Raw genomic sequence first — 23,698 nt, forward strand, 5'->3', positions numbered from 1 at the left:
TACCAGACTCTGACTATTCAAAGTTTTACCTTTTACAGATATATTCTATCTTTTTTCCATGACCAGAGTAGTTAGATGGCCACGCCCCAAAGCAAGAAAAAGAGATGAGTACTTTGCCTACTTTACTTGGAGGCATAGCAGAAGATATAAGTATGTGATCTAATTACAAAGAGGAAATAGAGAGCTGTAAATAATTCAGTCTTTCCCAGGTAATATATGGTCATGTAACAGCAGGTTTATAAGTTAAAGAAAATGACCAGAAATGTCAAGAAGACCACCCATACACCCCAAGTGGCCACATTGGCTGATTAATTCCTAATCATATCTTACTTGTTCTCATATATAATTTTTTATAGTTGATTATTCCTACTTCTTGAAAATTCTTGTTCTCCAGGCTTCTTGAACACCATACCTCTTGTTATACTACCACCCTACAGTTTTTTGTTTTTTTTTTCTCATGTGTTTTATGTTTTGCAGATTCTCCATTTTTTCCCCAGTTTGGGGACCCTTGACTTTTATTATACCCATTTTCTTTCCCTAAGAGCTCTCATTCATTCAGCCACATGGCTGTAAGTGCAGTTGGTGTTTTGATGACCTCACACTATATGTCTCTAGCTCTTCCCCTGTGCTCCAGAAAGAGTGGCTGCCCACCTGGCATCTCCATCCGGATGTCTAATAGGGATCTGACCTTCAACAAAACTGCCGTTTCCTCATTCACAAGTACTCTTTTGTCTTTCTGTCTTTTTTATTGGCATCACCATCCACCCAATAATTCAAGCCAAAACCTAGGCGTCCTCCTCTCATGTTTTTTATTTTTTTATTTTTTCTTGTTTTTCCCCCGCGTCGTCTCCACATCCAATCTAACTAATCCAGTACAACTCCTCTCAGTGTATTTCCTGGCTTGGAACTTTTCTCATCACCCTCACTGCTAGCACCTTGGCTCCTGCAACTTTTCCTTACATTTCCTTCCCTCTAATTCTAGCCTTCCTCCGACCCCTCATGACCCTCAAGTTTACTGCATGCATTTGGACTTCAGGGTGAGCGGCACTATAGTCTGCAGACTGCTTGTTCTTCCTTCTTCCTAGAACACTTTCTCAATGTATGTTAGTAGCTCCTTTACAGCATTGAACTCTCAGTCCCTCAGGGAGCTTCCCTGACTATGGCAGTGGAAGCAGCTCCCTCTCTACCCCATCTACAGGAGACATTCTGTCTTATTATTTTTTGCATTTTTCCCTGGGTACTTCTCATTAACTGGCATTGTTATTTTTTTGCTTACAAGTTGATCATCTATCTTTTCTCATAAAAATATATTCTGGATGATGACATGGGCTTTTTATTTTCTTATTATTCCCCTACTTCCTCCCCCAATAATTATGTCAGAGTCTAGTAAATCACATATACTAAACATATAGCTATTGAATGAATGAAATAATAATTTGTGTTTCTATTTTTAAACACTGACCCCATATAAGGAAGTTGGTTGAATTGGCATAGAGTTCCAAAGCACGAGAAGAATGGAAACTACTATCTTTTTTGTCTTCCAACTATTCTAAGCCATGCTGCTGTATCAAGCAGGTTTAAGGTAGTAAGCACATTTAATGGTGTTGTAATAATATTTTTTTCTTACTTTATCTGGTCAACCTTTAATTTTTCTGAAAAAATATTTTCTGTGTTAATGTATTGCAATTTCTCTGAGTGGTACAGCATAGGCTTGAAATTTTAATTAAATGAACCAGACTTCAGCAAAACAATACTTGGATCAGCAAAAATTCTCCGTGTTAACTGTAATCACAGAGTGTGAAGTTGTGAATTGGCCAAAATACAAATTTATTGTGGAATGGTGTATTGTGGGGATTAGCATGCCAATCAAATCAGCAGGGAAGAATGACACAGCTTGATTGGTTTATTATCAGAAAAATTAATATATATGCAGGTGCTGTGTTCATTAGAGATTGTGGAGAATAAGAATAAACAAGGTCACTATCACTGAAAAGTACAGAAACAATAACAAAGACAACAAAACAAATAGAAAAATACTCTCTTGAACTTTTGTGGTTTTTTCCATCTGTATGCACTATAGACATATCATTTGATCATTATTCTTTCCTGGCAAAGAAGGAAACACAGATATTTTGAATGCCTCTTATGTAAGATTTTATACAAATGATTATTTGAAATCACATTATTCTATTTATCAGAAAGTGAGTGTGTGAGGTAGCTAGTAACTGAACTCAATTTTATTTCTAAATAGCAGCAGTACAACAATAACTACAATCTCTAGCATATATTATTATGATCTCAGCACTGTGAAAGCATTGTACATGCATAATTTAATCCTCATAATGAGCATATAAGATATGTTTTAGTACTTTCCTGAGAAAACTAAGATTTTCCAATGTTAAGTTCTTTGCCCAAGTAACCAAGGTCCAGATTTCAAACCTAGATCCATCTGAAATCAAGGACTGTGGTGGTCATAATTAAGCTGCTTCCAGGAGTCTATACTCTTCCTGCAAGGCTACCCTGGCAATAATATCATAAGAACACTTTGCCCAATTCTGGTCCTTTTCTCCAAGGTCTAGTTTCCAATGTTTTCTGCATTCGGGTGGCCAATGAATGGAGCAGGTTTATCAAATCACTTGAAATGGGTCAGATCAGGGATCTGGAGTTGGATTAGTGCAATGAGAGGAGAGAAAGGAAAAAGCTGCTGAGTATAGAGTATAGCAGAAAGTGGTGTCAGACAGGCAGCGGGTGATCGGAACCTGCGTTTTGACAAAATGCTACTAAGAGTGTTGATCTAGCTGAAATTCTAAACTTTGCGTTTTGCCTTGATAGAACACATTCATTTATAGAAATAAGAGTTTGAGAAATGTCATCTGGATAAATGTGTTTCAGTCCTGGAAATGCAGTATGAAAAAAATATGTATACATATACTACTTTCCTTATCCTTAAACTTGAGCTTACTAGCGAGCAAAGGTAAGTGATACTGTGATTAATGTAAAAAAAAAGTTAAATGAGTATTTTTGAATTGATGTTGAAAATAATAGTTCAGAAAAATGATGAACTATTAGCTTTTCATTTTACATGAGATATCAGTTGTCAGAAGGAACCAGTGAGTAAATCATGAGGGCCCAGGGAAGAAGACATGGCACAGCTTTTAAAATCTGATCTTGGAGCTTCCAAGTCTTCATTTTGAATACCATTTATCCAATGTTTAGGGACTGGTTAGACTTGTCTCAGGATTACTCAGGTAATTCAGTCAAGCCCACTTTTAATCCCAAGCAATTCTATTCATCTATTACAAACATATGTCCAGCATGATTTCCCTCAATCTGGTAGATACAAAATAAGGACTTCTAATAAATCTTTGCTCACAATGCATTTGTAACTAGATTGAAGAAGCAATGCATATATATGAAACAGCCTTATGGATATATGAAAGGACTTTGAGATAGCTGGTGAAGTTGTCAATCAACACTTGTAATATGTGTTCTAAAACAGTATTTCTAATACTTACCAAAAATTCATTCTTTAATTAACATGTTCACATATTTCATATTCTTGCTGACATTTGAATATTTTATAATCTATGTCTATGAGAAAGTATAATTAATATGCCATATCAAAACAGTTGCACCTTCAAATTATTATTTTTTCATTCTTGACATATTTAAGGTCTAAATACAGTAATAGAAGGCCCTTCAACATGTAAATGTCTTCCTTACAGCAAATCTGGCTTTCATTTATATTGTGGCAGAAACCCAATTTTTTGATAAAATTATTTCCACCAAAGGTTGAGAATCATTGTGATGGATTTCTTATCTGCTAAAAAACAGCAAGAAATATTCAAAAGAAAGTAATAGGTCACTGTGAAGCAGAATTATTAGGAAATAAGGCTCAGCACTGTTGAGTAAATTAATGGAGGTTATTGAGATACTAATGGTAGAATGGGAAATTGAATGCATAACTAGCTGAGACTTTGTATAGTCTAACAAGCACACGTCATAGAACCACTTTCCTAAGAAGGATAGGGTGAGATTCAGATAAACAGAGAAGAAGAAAAACCAGTTACACCCCTATACAACACGTTCCTGAGGTGGAAATGATGAAGACAGATAGGAGAGAGAAGGAAGACATAGGTGGGTCGACGAGTGAGAGTTATGGTGAGAAGAAGGTGAATGTTGGAGTGATCTTATCAATGAGAACTCTGTCATTTGCAGTTTTTGAAACACAATCAAACTTATTCAGACAAAAAAAACAAAAACATAACAAGTTTGAATCCCTTTACCAGAATGGTGACAATATGAAAGTGGGCTCTGCATGAATGGACCTGCAGACTTTCCACCCAACTGTTTGCATGAGAAAGAGCAAGCCTCGGAGAAGCTCAGTCTTTTGGAGTAGGAGCTACACAAAGCTTTATTTAAAGACAGGAGTAAAGAGAAAAGTGATAAAACGATCCATTGGAATTGGACATGGATTGGCTATTGAGGAAAGAAGGAGATTAAGTTAAAAGTTATTCTGGAGAGTGGGTGCTTGGGGATCTGGAAGAATAGTGTACATAGTGACTAAAAGTGTGTTTTTAAGGAAAGTCAATCCACACAAAAAAGGAATAATTTTCCCATGACCACGTACAGAAAAGCAATGAGTCGACCTGATCCAGCATTCTTGTGAGGAAAGCTATCCTTCGATATATATATTTGTACATTTTTTTTTGAATCCTGAATTGCTTTTGATCTAAGGGTCGCATCTTGGTTCAGTGATTTAGCTTTGCAAAATAACTTGATTGTTCGAATAAAGGCAATGTACAAGATATAATCATTACTATAATTTTAAATGCATACCTTATAAATATTTGATGGCTGTTATTTATTCATTATTGAATTAGAAATTCATATTGAAGTGAAGTGAGCTTCCTGAAAGAGAATTTCTATTCTCGTGCCAGCTGAAGATACTTGGAAAATCACAAGAGCTTATGACTGACTGATTGTCTTAATATTCATAAAATGGCCAAACTGTGTTTGATATCCTCTAGATTACAGTAAAATGGAACACCAGCAATATTAACAAAACAATTAACATAAAACATACACTTTCTTGGTTGGGTGATGCCAGATGTCAAGGATCAGTGCGTTGTATTTAAATCTAAAAATATATATTGGGGCCCAAATACTGACATTTCTTAGCAACAAACCCCTCAAACCACCACATGGATCCTGAAAACTCTAAGCAAATGCATATTCTTTATTATTTGCTTGGAACTTGGTCCATATCTATACCCAAACTCTAAATCTATTGAACAAATCAGACACTATAGAAGACTCTGTCTGAATAATCTATTGTACATTTCAAAATAGTTAAAAGAGAATAATTTGAATGTTTCTGGCATTAAAAATACGTATTTTTAAGGTAATGGGCATCCCAAGTGCACTGAGCTGATCTTTACAAATTATATGAGTGTATTTAATTATCACACATACCCCAAAACCATGTGCACCTATTATGCAGCAATAAAAAGAAAGCTCATTCTTGTTTTATTATTTTGTCCCTTTAACCCTAAAATATAAAGGCTAGCCAGACCTGAGTTTCTTCCTTTTACACTGTTTGCTGATACCATCCACTGTATCACTCCATAAAGAAAGAGGCAAGTACTTAGAAAGTTTTTCTTGAAAGTTTTTCTTGACACACTCAAACTTAGTAGTTAAAAGCATGAGCACTGGAGTTCAGATGTACAGGAAGAAATCCTGGTCTCACCATTAATTCACTGAGTTACTGAGAAAGTCATTAAAACCTTGGTTTTCTTGTTTGCTGAATGGAGCTGGTGATAGTGCCAGTGTGACATGGTTGTGGGTACAGTCAAGAGTGTAAAAATGGGACCCCAGGCCGGGCGCGGTGGCTCAAGCCTGTAATCCCAGCACTTTGGGAGGCCGAGGCGGGCGGATCACAAGGTCAGGAGATCGAGACCATCCTGGCTAATATGGTGAAACCCCGTCTCTACTAAAAAATACAAAAAACTAGCTGGGCGAGGTGGCGGGCGTCTGTAGTCCCAGCTACTCGGGAGGCTGAGGCAAGAGAATGGCGTAAACCCGGAGGCAGAGCTTGCAGTGAGCTGAGATCTGGCCACTGCACTCTAGCCTGGGCGACAGAGCGAGACTCCGTCTCAAAAAAACAAAACAAAACAAAACCAAAAAAACAACAACAAAAAACGGGAGCCCAGCAGTTAGAAATACTAGTGTTATTATTACTGCCAAAAATGTATTTTTGTATTGTTACAGCTGCACATGTGCTTTTTGTTCACGCAAGGACAAGGCATTATTGTTCCTTGCCCATTTCTTTCTGGTCTCCAGCAAGGGTTCTCTTGGTATTCCTTACCTCCTAATACAAGAGAGTAAAATAACAAGAGATAAATTTTGAGAAACAAGAAAACTCGAACATATTCCAAATCTGGTTCTAAACAATGAGAACTCTCCAAGGCATTGGACAACGAATTTACTAAATGTTTGGACCTTATGAGAAGTCCTCCTGTAGGGATAATGCTCAGAGAGAAGGAGCTTTGAAGAAGCATTCTGAGGTTAAAAGACATCAAAAGGTGAGTACAGCGGGTTGTTATTTCAGCTGTGATTTGGCTTCGACATCTTCCCAAGACAAAAACAGGTGGGCTCAAAATCGTTTGTTAAGCAGGAGAGGAGAGACTGTAAAGGTAAAAAGCATAAAGGGTAGTGCAGAGCAATGGTTCTCAAACATGAATGTGCATACTTAATCACCACAAAACGTGTTTAGTTTCCTTGGCCCTACCTCCAGATTCTGATGCATAAGGTAAGAATCGTGAATTTGCATTTTTAATAAGCCTCCTGGTAATACAAACAGGCCTGTAATTTACCCCTTCAGAACCACTCGAATAGGAAAAAAAAAAAAAAAAAAGGCCTCATGTTCTAGAATAACCCATTCTCCAACTTTTCTGTTTTCATGGTTTACTGATGTTCCTGCTTGATCTTATACTAGACATTTGAAATTAAGGAAGGTAAATCAGGGCCACAAGTATCTTTCGTGTAGAGGAAATTTTTAGGATAGTAACAACAATAAGATCCATAACTACCATTTGTTTTGTCCCCACCTCTTTAAATACATCAAAACTAATATATAAGGACAGCATTTTGGAAGAGAAAAAAATGAGATGCAGATAGCTTATGTCATCTCTCCAAAGTAACACAGCAAATGAATAAATAAATGTAGTGGACAGGATTCAAGCTGATGCGTTTGTGATATTAAAGCCTGATCTTTCAGTGTGATGTACCAACTCCAAAAATGAGTAGTTATCAACTGGTCACACTGGACGTTAGCTTAGCAAAGAGGAAATCAAGCATTAAACAGATAAAGCAGTCATGCTTATAGACAACTTCTTATTAAATCTTACAGTGTTTGGCCTTTACAAACATTTTTATTTCTCTACAAATCTCATGAGACGGTGTCATAACCTGCAGAAGGATTATAATTCACTTTTATACTATGAACTGTGATATAGAAAATGGTGTCACCCTTGTTCAGAGCTCTAAAATGGAGTCAGGAAGCCATTCTAAGCAGAACTATCCACACAACCTGCAACCTTACAAAACAAAACAAAGAAAAACAAAAGAAAATGCAAGAACTTGCCTTGAACCTTTGAACTGGGCCAAACTGCAATGACCAGAACATCCTGGAAAACAGCTGAATTTCACCAATGCTGCAACTCCTGAACAGTGACAAAAAAAAAAAAAAAAAAATCATCTATGGATTCATGTACTAAGCCACCTCCACCAGTGACAATTTCTTCAAGAAAATTTATGTAATCACCCTCAGTGCACTTTTAAAATTCCCTACTCTGTTCCCTCTTTCTGGACACAGTTTAGCCTTCACTGCAATTTGTGTCTATATAATTACAATTCCTAAGACCCCCCCCAACTAAAATGCCTTATCATACTGCTTTGCAATCTGGTCTTTCCCTTTCTGGTTGAAAATATTTTGTGGGTTTGTGTGTGTGTGTGTGTGTGTGTGTGTCTAGATACTTTATAAACAACCCTACTATTCCTCCATATTTACTTCTAAATGCATGATGTATGTGTATATGTACAAATTTTCTGGGAAAGGTACATAAGATATTTAATTTTACTATTTTAAATCCAATATTCATGTATTTCCAAATATATGTTTATTTGATAGTGTGTAGAAAAGGCTTTTGGACATTTCTATTTTCCTATTTTTCCCCTAGACATTTTGAGAGCGTTAACTCAGGTCATTAAATTGTGCTTTCTTTCCCCACAGCTAAATAAAGTTCCTTTGCTTTTCTATTTAAAATCCACATCTCACTCCTATAAAGCATGAATTCATGGGTCTTCTTTTCAAGAGAGTGACTGGCATATACAAGGGACTTAATAACCATGTTTTACTGAATTACCAAACAACTGCCTCAATCTAGTTAATACCAGCACTGAAAGAAAAGAGATCCATTACTTATTTACAGACAAAAGTCAAGACCAATTTGATTATGACTTTGAAAATTTTCAAGGTGGCATAATATGTGCCAAATGATGAAAATGGAGGAGAGAAGAAAGGAAATAAAGATAAGAGATGGAGGGTAAGGCAGAGGGGGTGGTTCCAAGATGGCCGAATAGGAACAGCTCTAGTCTATAGCTCCCAGTGTGAACAATGCAGAAGACGGGTGATTTCTGCATTTCCAGCTGAGGTACTAGGTTCATGTCACTGGTGCTTGTCGGACAGTGGGTGCAGGGCAGTGAGTGCAATGCACTGAGCATGAGCCGACGCAGGGCGAGGCATCACCTCAACAGGGAAGCACAAGGAGTCAGGGAATTCCCTTTCCTAGCCAAGTGAAAGTGTGACAGATGGCACCTGGAAAATGCTTTCCAATGGTCTTAGCAAACAGCACACCAGGAGATTATATCCTGCACCTGGCTCAGAGGGTCCCACGCCCACGGAGCCTCCCTCATTGCTAGCACAGCAGTCTGAGATGGAACTGCAAGGCGGCAGTGAGGCTGGGGAGGGGCACCCACCATTGCTGAGGCTTGAGTAGGTAAACAAAACAACCGGCAAACTCAAACTGGGTGGAGCCCACTGCAGCTCAAAGAGGCCTGCCTGCCTCTGTAGACTCCACCTCTGGAGGCAGGGCATAGCTGAACAAAAGGCAGGAGAAACCTCTGCAGACTTAAATGTCCCTGTCTGACAGCTTTGAAGAGAGTAGTGGTTCTCCCGGCACAGATTTTGAGAACTGAGAATGAACAGACTGCCTCCTCAAGTGGGTCCCTGATCCCAGAGTAGCCTAACTAGGAGGCACCCTCCAGTAGGGGCAGACTGACACCTAACACGGCCAGGTACCCCTCTGAAACAAAACTTCCAGAGGAACAATCAGGTAGCAACATTTGCTGTTAAGCAATATTTGCTGTTCTGCAGCCTCTGCTGCTGATACCCAGGCAAACAGCATCTGGAGTGGACCTCCAGCAAATTCCAACAGACCTGCAGCTGAGGGTTCTGACTGTTAGAAGGAAAACTAACAAACAGAAAGAATATCCATACCAAAACTCCATCTGTACGTCACCATCATCAAAGACCAAAGGTAGATAAAACCACAAAGATGGGGAAAAAAACAGAGAAGAAAAGCTGAAAATTCTGAAAATCAGAGTACTTCTCCCCTTCCAGAGGAACACAGCTCCTCGCCAGCAATGGAACAAAGCTGGACGGAGAATGACTTTGACGAGTTGAGAGAAGAAGGCTTCAGAAGATCAAACTTCCCTGAGCTAAAGGAGGAAGTTCAAACCCATCACAAAGAAGCTAAAAACATTGAAAAAAGATTAGAGAATGGCTAACTAGAATAACTAATGTAGAGAAGTCCTTACATGACCTGATGGAGCTGAAAATCATGGCACGAGAACCACGTGATGAATGCACAAGCTTAGTAGCGGATTCAATCAACTGGAAGAAAAGATATCAGTAATTGAAGCTCAAATGAATGAAATGAACTGAGAAGAGAAGTTTAGAGAAGAAAAGAGTTAAAAGAAATGAACAAAGCCTCCAAGAAATATGGGACTATGTGAAAAGACCAAATCTATGTCTGATAGGTGTACCTGAAAGTGGTGGGGAGAATGGAACCAAGCTGGAAAACACTCTGCAGGATATTATCCAGGAGAACTTCCCCAACCTACCAAGGCAGGTCAACATTCAAATTCAGGAAATACAGAGAACGCCACAAAGATACTCCTCTAGAAGAGCAACTTCAAGACAAATAATTGTCACATTTATCAAAGTTGAAATGAAGGAAAAAATGTTAAGGACAGCCAGACAGAAAGGTCGGGGTACCCACAAAGGGAAGCCCATCAGACTAACAGCAGATCTCTTGGTAGAAACTCTACAAGCCAGAAGAGAGTGGGGCCAATATTCAACATTCTCAAAGAAAATAATTTTCAACCCAGAATTTCATATCCAGCCAAACTAAGCTTCATAAGTGAAGGAGAAATAAAATCCTTTACAGACAAGTAAATGCTGAGAGACTTTGTCACCACCAGCCCTGCCCTACAAGAGCTCCTGAAAGAAGCACTAAACATGGAAAGGAACAACTGGTACCAGCCACTGTAAAAACATCCCAAATTGTAAAGACCATCGATGCTAGGAAGAAACTGCATCAACTAATGAGCAACTTAACCAGCTAACAACATAATGACAGGATCAAATTCACACATAACAATATTAACTTTAAACATAAATGGGCTAAATGTTCCAATTAAAAGACACAGACTGGCAAATTGGATAAAGAGTCAAGATCCATCAGTGTGCTGTATTTAGGAGACCCATCACATGTGCAGAGACCCACACAGGCTCAAAATAAAGGGATAGAGGAAGATCTACCAAGCAAATGGAAAACAAAAAAGAAGACAGGGATTGCAATCCTACTCTCTGATAAAACAGACTTTAAACTAACAAAGATCAAAAGAGACAAGGCCATTACATAATGGTAAAGCATGAAGAGCTAACTATCCTAAATATATATGCACCCAATACAGGAGCACCCAGTCATAAAGCTAGTCCTTAGAGACCTACAAAGAGACTTAGCCTCCCACATACTAATAATGAGAGACTTTAACACTCCACTGTCAACATTAGATAGATCAATGAGACAGAAAGTTAACAAGGATATCCAGGAATTGAACTCAGCCCTGCACCAAACAGACCTAATAGACATCTACAGAACTCTCCACCCCAAATCAACAGAATATACATTCTTCTCAGCACCACATCACACTTATTCCAAAATTGATCATATAGTTGGAAGTAAAGCACTCCTCAGCAAATGTACAAGAACAGAAATTATAACAAACTGTCTCTCAGAACACACTGCAATCAAACTAGAACTCAAGATTAAGAAACTCACTCAAAACTGCTCCACTACAAGGAAACTGAACAACCTGCTTCCGAATGACTACTGGGTACATAACGAAATGAAGGCAGAAATAAAGATATTCTTTGTAACCAATGAAAACAAAGACACAACATACCAGAATCTCTGGGACACATTTAAAGCAGTGTGTAGAGGGAAATTTATAGTACCAAATGCCCACAAGACACAGCAAGAAAGATCTAAAATTGACACCCTAACATCACAGTTAAAAGCAAGGGCAAACCAATTCAAAAGCTATCGGAAGGCAAGAAATAACTAAGATCAGAGCAGAACTGAAGGAGATAGAGATACAAAGAACCCTTCAAAAATCAATGAATCCAGGAGCTGGTTTTCTGAAAAAATCAGCAAAATTGAAAGACCACTAGCAAGACTAATACAGAAGAAAAGAGAGAAGAATCAAATCGACCCAATAAAAAATGATAAAAGGGATATCACCACCGATCCCACCAAAATACAAATTACCATCAGAGAATATTATAAACACCTCTACACAAATGAACTAAAAAATCTCGAATAAATGGATAAATTCCTGGACACACACACCCTCTGAAGACTAAACTAGGAAGAAGTTGAATCTCTGAATAGACCAGTAACAAACTATGAAATTGAGGCAATAATTAATAGCTTACCAACCAAAAAAAGTCCAGGACTAGACAGATTCACAGCCACATTCTACCAGAGGTACAAAGAGGAGCTGGTACCATTCCTTCTGAAACTATTCCAATTGGTAGAAAAAGAGGGAATCCTCCCTAACTCATTTTATGAGGCCAACATCATCCTGATACCAAAGCCTGGCAGAGACACAACAAAAAAAGAGAATTTTACACCAATGTCCCTGATAAACATCAATGCAAAAATCCTCAATAAAATACTGGCAAACCGAATCCAGCAGCTCATCAAAAAGCTTACCTGTCGCGATCAAGTGGGCTTCATCCCTGGGATGCAAGGCTGGTTCAACATATGCAAATCAAAAAATTTAATCCAGCATATAAACAGAAGCAAAGACAAAAACCACATGATTATCTCAATCGGTGCAGAAAAGGCTTTTGACAAAATTCAACAGCCCTTCATGCTAAAAACTCTCAATAAATTAGGTACTGATGGGACTCATCTCAAAATGATAAGAACTATTTATGATAACACACAGTCAATATCATAGTGAATGGGCAAAAACTGGAAGCATTCCCTTTGAACATGGCACAAGATAGGGATACCCTCTCTCACCACTCCTGTTCAACATAGTGTTGGAAGTTCTGGCCAGGGCAATCAGGCAGGAGAAAGAAATAAAGGGTATTCAATTAGGAAAAGAGGATGTCAAATTGTCCCTGTTTGCAGATGACATGACTGTGTAGCTAGAAAACCCCATCGTCTCAACCAAAATTTCCTTAAGCTGATAAGCAACTTCAGCAAAGTCTTAGGATACAAAATCAATGTGCAAAACTCACAAGCATTCTTATACACCAATAACAGAAAAACAGAGAGCCAAATCATGAGTGAACTCCCATTCACAATTGCTTCAAAAAGAATAAAATACCTAGGAATCCAACTTACAAGGGATGTGAAGGACCTCTTCAAGGAGAACTACAAACTCTTGCTGAACGAAATAAAAGAGGACACAAACAAGTAGAAGAACATTCCATGCTTATGGATAGGAAGAATCAATATCGTGAAAATGGCCATATTGCCCAAGGTAATTTATGGATCCAATGCCATCCCCATCAAGCTACCAATGAGTTTCTTCACAGAATTGGAAAAACTGCTTTGAACTTCATATGGACCAAAAAAGAGTGCACATTGCCAAGTCAATCCTAAGCCAAAAGAACAAAGCTGGAGGCATCACGCTACCTGACTTCAAACTACACTACAAGGCTACAGTAACCAAAACAGCATGGTACTGGTACCAAAACAGAGATATAGACCAATGGAACAGAACAGAGCCCTCAGAAATAACACCACACATCTACAAGCATCTGATCTTTGACAAACCTGACAAAAACAAGCAATGGGGAAAGGATTCCCTATTTAATAAATGGTGCTGGGAAAACTGGCTAGCCATAAGTAGAAAGCTGAAACTGGATCCCTTCCTTATACCTTATACAAAAATTAATTCAAGATGTATTAGAGACTTAAATGTTAGACCTAAAACCATAAAAACCCTAGAAGAAAACCTAGGTAATACCATTCAGGACATAGGTATGGACAAGGACTTCATGTCTAAAACACCAAAAGCAATGGCAGCAAAAGCCAAAATTGACAAATGAGATCTAATTAAACGAAAGAGCTTCTGCACAGCAAAAGAAACTACCATCAGAGTGAAAAGGCAACCTAGAAAATGGGAGAAAATTTTTGCAATCTACTCATCTGACAAAGGGCTAATATCCAGAATCTACAAAGAACTCAAACAAATTTATAAGAAAGAAACAAACAACCCCATCAAAAAATGGGTGAAGGATATGAACAGACACTTATCAAAAGAAGACATTTATGCAGGCAAGACACATGAAAAAAATGCTCATCATCACTGGCCATCAGAAAAATGCAAATCAAAACCACATTGATATACCATCTTTCACCAGTTAGAATGGCGATCATTAAAAAGTCAGGAGACAACAGGTGCTGTAGAGGATGTGGAGAAATAGGAACATGTTTACACTGTTGGTGGGACTGTAAACTAGTTCAACCATTGTGGAAGACAGTGTGGCAATTCCTCAAGGATCTAGAACCAGAAATACTATTTGACCCAGCCATCCCATTACTGGGTATATACCCAAAGGATTATAAATCATGCTGCTGTAAAGACACATGCACACGTATGTTTACTGCGGCACTATTCACAATAGCAAAGACTTCGAACTAACCCAAATGTCCATCAATGATAGATTGGATTAAGAAAATGTGGCACATATACACCATGGAATAGTATGCAGGCATAAAAAAAGGATGAGTTCATGTCCTTTGTAGGGACATGGATGAAGCTGGAAACCATCATTCTCAGCAAACTATCGCAAGGACAAAAAACAAAACACCGCATGTTCTCACTCATATGGTGTGAATTGAACAATGAGAACACTTGGACGCAGGAATGGGAACATCACACACTGGGACCTGTTGTGTGGTGTGGGGAGGTAGGAGGGATAGCATGAGGAGATACATCTAATGTAAATGATGAGTTAATGGGTGCAGCACACCAACATGGCACATGTATATGTATGTAACAAACCTGCACGTTGTGCACATGTACCGTAGAACTTAAAGTATAATAAAGGAAAAAAAAAAGAGAGGGGAACAGATAGAGAAAAATTCACCTCACTGTGCTTATGGTAATTAGCAGGATTTATTTATAAAATGAAAAGCATATTAGGAATTAAGTGCTCAGTCTAGTGGTACAGGCAATGATTTTTTAGGTAGAAAAATAAAGATTTGAATCCCAATTCTCCCTTGGACATTTACCCCTGGGTATTACCTCAGCTTTTCGTATCATTAATTTTATTTTTCATTAAAAACAAGGGAATATTATTCTCATATAGATTATCGTGAAGGTTAATGAGATAACTGCTGGAGTGTGTAAGAGAGTTTATGAAGTTGACATTTAGCAATGGCAGCTGTATTATTATTGTTGTTATTATTATTATTGTGGTTATGATTTTGAAATACTCAGCCTCATATTCATGCCCATTTACATCCCACAGCTCTGGTTTAGTATTGTTACTCCTCCTATTTGAATTCTTGTATTAGTCTCCTGGTTCAACCCCTGCTTCTAATCTCACCTGTCTTTAATTCCTGGTGGAATTATTTCAAAACACAAACCTGATGATACTATATCTCTGTCTAAGAAACGAAATTGAGATGTCACTAATTTTCATGAGCACGTATACGCATGAAGCATGTTTCAGATGTTCACATAATTTCTCTTACTCATTATAAGCCTAGGGAGGAAAACTTTCCATTTCTGTATTAGGAGATGAAAACACCAAAATTCAGAGAAATTAAGGCCCTTTCACAAGTAGTTGGCAGAGTTGAGATCATAAGAGTGCAGAGCTTGACTAGTGATTATAGGATGAAACAGAAACTTCTTAGAAAAGCACAGAAGGTGTCCTATCTCTTGATCTGATCCTGACTTTAAAGTTACCAGCCCCTCCAGGCTCTCATGGCCCTGGGATGAGTCTGGGTGTTTCTATGGTTTTACAAAGCCTGCTTCTTCTCCTAGTATGTCTCTCCAGCTCTTTCCCCTGAACACCACTGACTGATCTTTTTATGATTCTACATCAAGAGATGACTTTTTGAAGCTTCCCTGAAATCAGACAATCTTTCTTATTCCTGGCTCCCAGGGTAACCCATGCTTGAACCTGCACAATTGTTCCAACCCACATTACTATTTGTGAGTAGATAAGTTTGCCTCACCCAGATACATTTGTTCTAGGGGGAAGGAGCTAAGACTTGTCTGTCTTTATAACCCCAGTCCCTAGAACAATGACCAGCACTCAGAAAAGTCTCAATAAATATGTGAAGAAGGAATCAACAACTGAGTACATGAAAACAGTGAACAATTAGACTCAGCCCATAGTTCCACTTGAATTTTACCCAGACTCTGATCATAAAGGAAATTTAAAGCCATGTCTTCATCTACTTAAATTTTCTAGTTGAGGGATAAAAATCTACAAAGAAACAATCCATGAAACAAAATAACTCAGTCAATACAGGTATTGTTTTTGTTACAGTTGGTAATCTAACTTTAGTTTGTAATTTCATTGCATAGATGACTAATTAATATACTGCAAATTTCCCCAAATACTGCAAAGCAATTAACTAAAATGATTTTACAAATTCCTAATTGAAGAAATCCTTTTGGCCAGGCACAGTGCTCATGCCTATAATCCCAGCACTTTGGGAGGCTGAGGTGGGAGGATCTCTTGAGCCCAGGAGCTCAAGACCAGTCTGGTAAACATAAGAAGACCCATCTCTACAAAAAAATTAAAAGATTAGCCTGGCATAGTGGTACTTGCCTGTAGCTCTAGCCACTTGGGAGACTGAGGGGTAAGGATCCCTTCAGCCCAAGAGGTCGAGGCTGCAGTGAGCTATGACTGTGCCACTACACTCTAGCCTGAGCATCAGAGCAAGATGCTGTCTCAAAAAAAAATTTTCCTGAGCAATACTTATCTATAAGTATACAGAGAAAGATGCACAATCAATTAAAGCAACGAAGACATACACTTAACTTGTATATTAAACTGAAAAATAAGAGAAAGGTGAACATAAATCATATTCACAAATACATGTGGAAAATAGGTAAAATGAGTCATAGTGGTTATAAAAAGGTTATGCGGGTCATCCTGGAGGTGGATTTAGAGAACGAGAATGCTCAGGACTTTGGAGGGCTAGGACACAAGCCCTCCCAGAAGTAACTAAATCTGACACTTCAGGTCACTTCTCTTTCTTAAAATATTTGAATGACTTTATAAGAAAGCCTAATGATTCACTATCTTTCTTTTTTCTTCTGTAAAGTACCTGGGAGGCCCTGCAATTCACCCACTCTGCCCTCACTAAGCCTTACTTTCACGGGATGCACATGGTGTGTCTGTTTGGCTCTTCCTCCCCCTACTTAAAACTTAATTCATCCAGTCTGGGTGGAATCACGAATGAGTCTAAGTATTTCTTTTTTTCTCAGCAAAAACAGAGTTCATTTTCATTCTACTTATTTTGAGGAATCCTGAATAGATCAAACACCAAGAGCAGGAACTTATCTCTACAGAAGTCAAGTTGAGTTAGGAGAGGATGCCTAAGTCTTTAAGAAAATTGGCTTTATTTACCTGTAAAGTCATCTCTGGAATAAAAGACATTATATTCATGCAAATAAATACACAAATACATACATACTTACATACATATTACGGAACACCTTTTCACTTGCTGATTGATACCTGCCTTCTTAGTAATGGTCTGTGTGTTCCAGAACGTCAAAATTAAATCCATAAGTTTCATTAATGAATAACTCCATTTTTCAGATTAAGCTCAATATGACATATGACAGCACACCTCTAACTCAGTGTTTTATGCCAATACTTGCCTCTCTCTGGAAATAATGAGAGATCTCCACATGACAGTCTCCTGGGGAAGTGGTTTGGCCGCTCGTGACAGAGAGAAAGGAAATGAGCTGAGTGGATAATGCAGCAAGGAGTCACAGGCTTCGCTTGACAGGGTGTTAATCTGAAGGTTTTTTTTTTTTTTTTTTTCTCATACCAGTTTATAATGATGATGTGGTAACTGATGAATGTAGTCTATTTTAATGGGATGCTGTTCTTTAAAAAGTCTTCGCTATTCTTTTCATTCATGATGGCTTCATGCAGTACTTCCGTATAGTGTGCTTCATTATAATACATGGTTTTGGTTACTAGCACTACTTGAGATAATAGAATGAAATCAAATTAGGAACTTTGAAGTGGGGGAATTGAAGAGGAAAACTTATATACTGTTTATCTCATGTCAAGCAACATAAAGAGGTTTTCTAAAATAAGAAAGAAATACAGAAATAAAATTTTTAAAGAGAAAAAAGGAAAGAAGAAAGGTAAAGAAAGAAAAGAGGGAGAGAGGAAGAAAGAAGGAAGGCAGTCATTTGATGTTGGTTCCCAGAAGTGAGATAGTGTGTATAGCCCACAGGCAGTAATACAAAATAAAACTTAAAATAGAACATTATTCCTACAATTGAACTGAAAGCTAGCATTTCTGCCTTCCTCTTCCACCATAGAAACCAGTAATATCCTCTCAAGTTAAACTTAATAGGGCTTTCACTCAGTTTGAATATTTGAAATTTGTGTTGCAATTATTTGAGGAGGAAAATTATAAGAAGCTGATGTAAATATCATTAATATTGGAGTAATTTTACAAAAAGTCTGAGGGAGTTTACATGCCATCACTGTAACAAGTATTGTTAATGAGGTTTCAAATGCCTGAATTCAAAACTTCTTTATGGGAGAACATGACATTACAAATAGTAAACCAGCCTGTCTTACTGGTACTATGGCTTTGAATGCTCTTACTCTTTGCCATGCTATTTTTGCAGTGATGGTGAGTTTCTGGACTGTCTCTACTAATTCACATATTAGTGTCTCTACATCTGGACCACATCAGCAAATACAAGGCATGAAGAGGTTCATCATCCCTCGCTAGTACCACTGACATGACTAAAGAGGCACATCACTCTTTTCTGTTGAGGTCAAATTTAACCCTTTAAGCTTTGATATCACAGTTTGCCGTTATCAGCTGAATAGATGTGCTATTGGAATAAAATGTATTTACTACTCAGGGTCTATAATGGTGACTTCTTGAGGTCAAAGACTGTTGTCTTAATCTGTGTTAACCCTGCCAGAGATGATGGTGATGATGATGATGATGATTACGAAGATAATGACAATAATAGTACTTTCAATTCATTGAACATACATAATATAACTGATACTAGGATAAACCAAAAGTTTTACAAAAATAACATGATAATTGGCCTTATGGAGTTTATGAATCTGACTATGGAATCCTGACAATGGAATGAATATATATATGTACGGTATTTTATTGCATGGCAATATTAGTTACTTAACATTTAATGATTAAAGATGATATACTTTCTGCATAGAAACAAGATATCCACTCTCACCATATCTGTTAAACATTTTATTGGAAGTTCTATTCAGAGCAATTAGGCAAGAAAAAGAGATAAAAAACATTCACATTGCAAAGAAGTAAAACTGTCTCTTTTTATAAATTTCCTTATGAAAATTGTGGAGAATCAATTTTAAAAATGATTAGAATTAATAAAGGAGAGCATCATGGTTATAGAACATAAGATAAAAATACAAAATTCAGTTGTACTTCCATATACCAGAAATAAACAATCTGAAAATGAAATTAAGAAAATATTTCCACTTATATGGCATCAAAAATGTAATATAGTTTGAAATAAATTTAATTAAAGTGCAAGCCTTGTACACTAAAAACTGCATATCATTGTTGTTGAAAGAAATCAAAGGAGATATAAACGAATGGAAAAAATTCTGTTCATGGATTGAAAAGAAGAAGTAATACCAATCTTCCACAAACTCTTGCATAACAGAGAAGAGAATGGAATACTTCTCATTACATTTAATAAAACCAGTAATACCCTGATATCAAGAGTATATATGTGAAAACTGAAGAGCAATACTTATATAAACACTGTAGTCTCTGTAAGAAAATTATTGCCCAATATATCTCATAAACACAGAAGTAAAAACAAATCTCAGCAATTCAAACCCATCAATATATGTAAAAGAGAAAAAATAATTTATTATGTTTAAGTGGAGTTAATTAGAGGGATACATGATGGGCTGAACACTTTAAAGTCAAATGACCTACAATTATATTGAGACTAAAATTTGATTATTTTAATATAGTTAGAAGACATATTTGACAAAGTATAATACACATTTAGGACAAAAATGTAACCAACTAGGAGGACTATAGGAACTTGCTCAACCTCATTTTTTTTAAAGGCATCTGCAAAACAACGATAGCAACATACTCTACAACTCAAATCATGACTTTTAACTATGATCATGAATAAAGCAAGAATGCTTATTCTTACCAATGTCTTTCAGCATTGCAGGTTCTAGCCAGTTCAGTAAGTCAAGGCCAAGGAAGAAACAGTGTACAGATTGCAAACTGAACATTAAAACTGTCTTTATTCACAGATGATAGATTGTCCATGTAGAAAATTCTACTAGAATGTAGATATACTACATTCTACTAGAATGAAAAATGTACTAGAAATAATGAGTGAATTTAGGTGAAGTATACATTTTCTATGTTATATAACACATTACCACAAATTTAGTGGCTTAACAAAACCAACATTTATCATCTTATGATTTATTAGAGTCAGAAGCACAATCATGGCTAGCTGATTCTTCCATGTAGCGTTTCACAGCCTGCAATCAAGGAGGCATACAGGGCTGGGTTCTCATCTAGGGGTTCAGCTAGGAAAATGTACACTTTCCCATTCATGTGGTTGTTGGCAGCATTCAGTAGCTTGAAGTTGACGAATGTATGACAACTTGCTTTATCTAAACCAGCAAGAGAGAGACTAAGACAAGCTTAATAGCAAAATAAAGTCTCACATAATATAATGTTATCATGAGAGTGACAAACATCATCTTTGCCAGATCACATTGCTTAAAAGTAAGTTGCAGTCCAACCCATGTTGGAAAACCAGAAATCATTTTAGGTCTTCTAAAAAATCTTTAAATTTAACAACATAGAAGAAATATACCAATTCCTGGAAAGATACAACCTACCAAAACTCACTAAAAAAGAAATAGATAACCTGAGCAGTCCTGTATCTCTTAAAGATATTGAATTTGTAGTTAGAAATAAAAGAGGAGACATTACAACTGATTCCATAGAAACAAATTTTCACAGAAAATGATGAGATTATTATGAATAATTATTTGCCAGTGAACTGTGTAGCTTAGAAAAATTGAATAGATTTTTAGAAGCATAAAATCTAACATCATTGAATCATGAAATAGACTAAACAGACCTATACTTAGTATAGAGATTGACTCATTAATCAAAAACCTCCCAACGAAGAAATGTTAAGGGACCAGATGACTTCATTATTGACTTTTATCAACCATTTAAAGAAGAATTAATGCCAACCCATCTAAAACTTTCTCATAAAATGGAAAGGAAATCCAGGAGAACGTTAAAAGAATCATACACCATGACCAAGTAGAATTTATCCCTGAGATGCAGCATTAACATATGAAAGTGAATTAATGTGAAATACCACATTAACAAAATAAAGGATAAAAATTATATGATCATTGTAATAGATGTGGAAAATGCTATTGATAAAATTCAACACCATTTTATGTTAAAGACTTTCAACAATCAAATAGAAAGTGCCTCAAAATAATAAGGCCCATATATGAAAAACCCATATATGCAATGGTGAAAAACAGAGTTTTTCCTTTAAGATCTGAAACAAGGCAAAGATGCCCCCCTCATCTATCCAACATAGAATGGACATTCTAGCCAGAGCAATTAGGAAAGAAGGAGAAATAAAACACATTTAGATCAGAAAGGAAATAGTAAAATTGTCCTTGGTCACAGATCACATGATCTTATATAGGGAAAGCCATAAACATCCTTTTATAAAAAAAGCCATTAGATTTAATAAATGAGTTAAGTGTAGTTACAGGATACAAAGCCAACATGCAAAAATCAGTTGTATTTATAAACATAAAAAATAGACTATCTAAAAGAAAATTAGTAAATAATCTCATTTACAATAGCACTAAAATATAAAATATAAAATACTTAGGAAAAATATAACTAAGGAGGTAAAAGGCTTATATACTAAAATCTATAAAACACTGATGAAAGACTTTAGAAAAGACATGAATATATGAAAAGACATTCAGTGGTCATGAATTGGGAGACTGAATGGATGAAGAAAACTTGTATATACACACAATAATATACTATTCAACCTTTAAAAAGAAGGAAATTCTGCAATATGCAACAATATGGATGAACCCTGAGGACATTATGCTAAGTGAAATAAGCCAGTTTCATGATAAAAATCCATCAGAGAAAAACAAATGCTACCTAATTAAAGTTATCTAGGGTATCTAGAATAACCTAATTGATAGAATCAAAGAGTAGAATACTGGTTGCATCTATTGTCAATAATGCTACATTACACACTTTAAATTTTCATAAAAGAGTAGATTTCATGTGGTTTTCTTAACCGCAATAACATTTTAACATAAATTAAGAAAAATAAGAAAGTTTGAAGACTATACTACCTGAATCCAAAATTTAAAGTAACAATGATCTAGACCTCAAGATATTTACTTAAGAACAGATAATTAGATGAACAGATGAGAATAAAGATTCTAGAAATAAGAAAACTGAACAGTTAAGGTGTGTGCATTTTATTATAAGTAAAATGGCACCACAATACAATACAAGGAAAAAAATCTACGTAAGAAGCAGTAGGTACCTGAATTGGGTGAGACAGAATTTACGTCTTTGGTTCAGGTCACCATTGTTGTGTTTTGCTCCTGTTATTTTCACAGCTGGTAACTCTACTTGAAGTCTGCTCATATTTGTTTATCATCTGTAGTTATCTGCTTAAAAAGCATTTAATGCTTCCTCCCATCCTCCAGGATTATATTGAAAGCCAATGAGAAACTAAAAATTTTTATTATCTAGAATTTTTCTGTCTCCAGTCATCCCATCTTCTCTTACTGCAGCCTTACTCAACTCCCTGATACATGTGATAGACTGTATGTCATTTTGCTTTCTCTCTCTTCCCAATATAATGAGCAGTGCTTATTTCATCCTGTTTTCCCAGTACAGTGCCAAAGATGTCATGGATGCTTCCTGAATTACTGCGAATGCATCTACCAAATATAGTAGGTCCTGGGCTACATACAGATAACTGCCAATGTCAGTGCAGCCTCTGATCTTTCTCTTGCGTCTTGCACTGGTGAAGACTGTCAGTCACTATTACTGTTACTTACACATACAGGCTACTAAGTGACCAGATCCACGTTTGTACCTGCTTGCTTCTCTTACTATCTTTTTATTGGTTCTGGAGTGTTCTAGGGGTATGAAGGCTAGTTGCACTTTATACTTATGTCTCTGTCTCCCTCTAAACATTTGGAAACTGGTCCCCAAGATAAAACCATAAAGCAGAGCAAGCAAGGGCAAAACAGTGAAATAAGGGCTCCTATATGCATCACAGTTCTGGAAAAGTGCCAAAACATTGGACAATGTCCAACAGCAGGACATTTAACTCCCAGGTTCTTACAATTTTTGAGCTAGAACTTCTGCATTATCCCTAAACGTCCTTTACTTTCTAACCATAATAAAATAGTATAAATATGGTTAGCTGAGTATTCTAACATCTGAATCTTTGCATAGGCTTCTTTTCTCTCTCAGACATTCCCTAACTGAACTTTACCATTTTTTTCTGTCAATGTTAAGCTGTCTTTAAAACTTCAGCTCAGATGTCTCCTCTTTCATGAAGCTTTAACGTATATAGTTTTTAAATGTTGGATTCTTCTGAATTGGGTTGGCTGAGTTAGCAGCCCCTCTACAATCATATAGCAATGCCTTGTGATTGGAGCACCTAACTCATTCTTTTATAATTGCTTTTTTTTTTTTTTTTTTTTGGTCTGTCATTCCCCCTAGACTGTGAAGTCCTGGAGGGCAGGGATTCT

This window comes from Trachypithecus francoisi, unplaced genomic scaffold (genome assembly GCF_009764315.1).
Source record: "Trachypithecus francoisi isolate TF-2019V2 unplaced genomic scaffold, Tfra_2.0 Lachesis_group13, whole genome shotgun sequence".
In the NCBI taxonomy this organism is placed as follows: Eukaryota; Metazoa; Chordata; class Mammalia; order Primates; family Cercopithecidae; genus Trachypithecus; species Trachypithecus francoisi.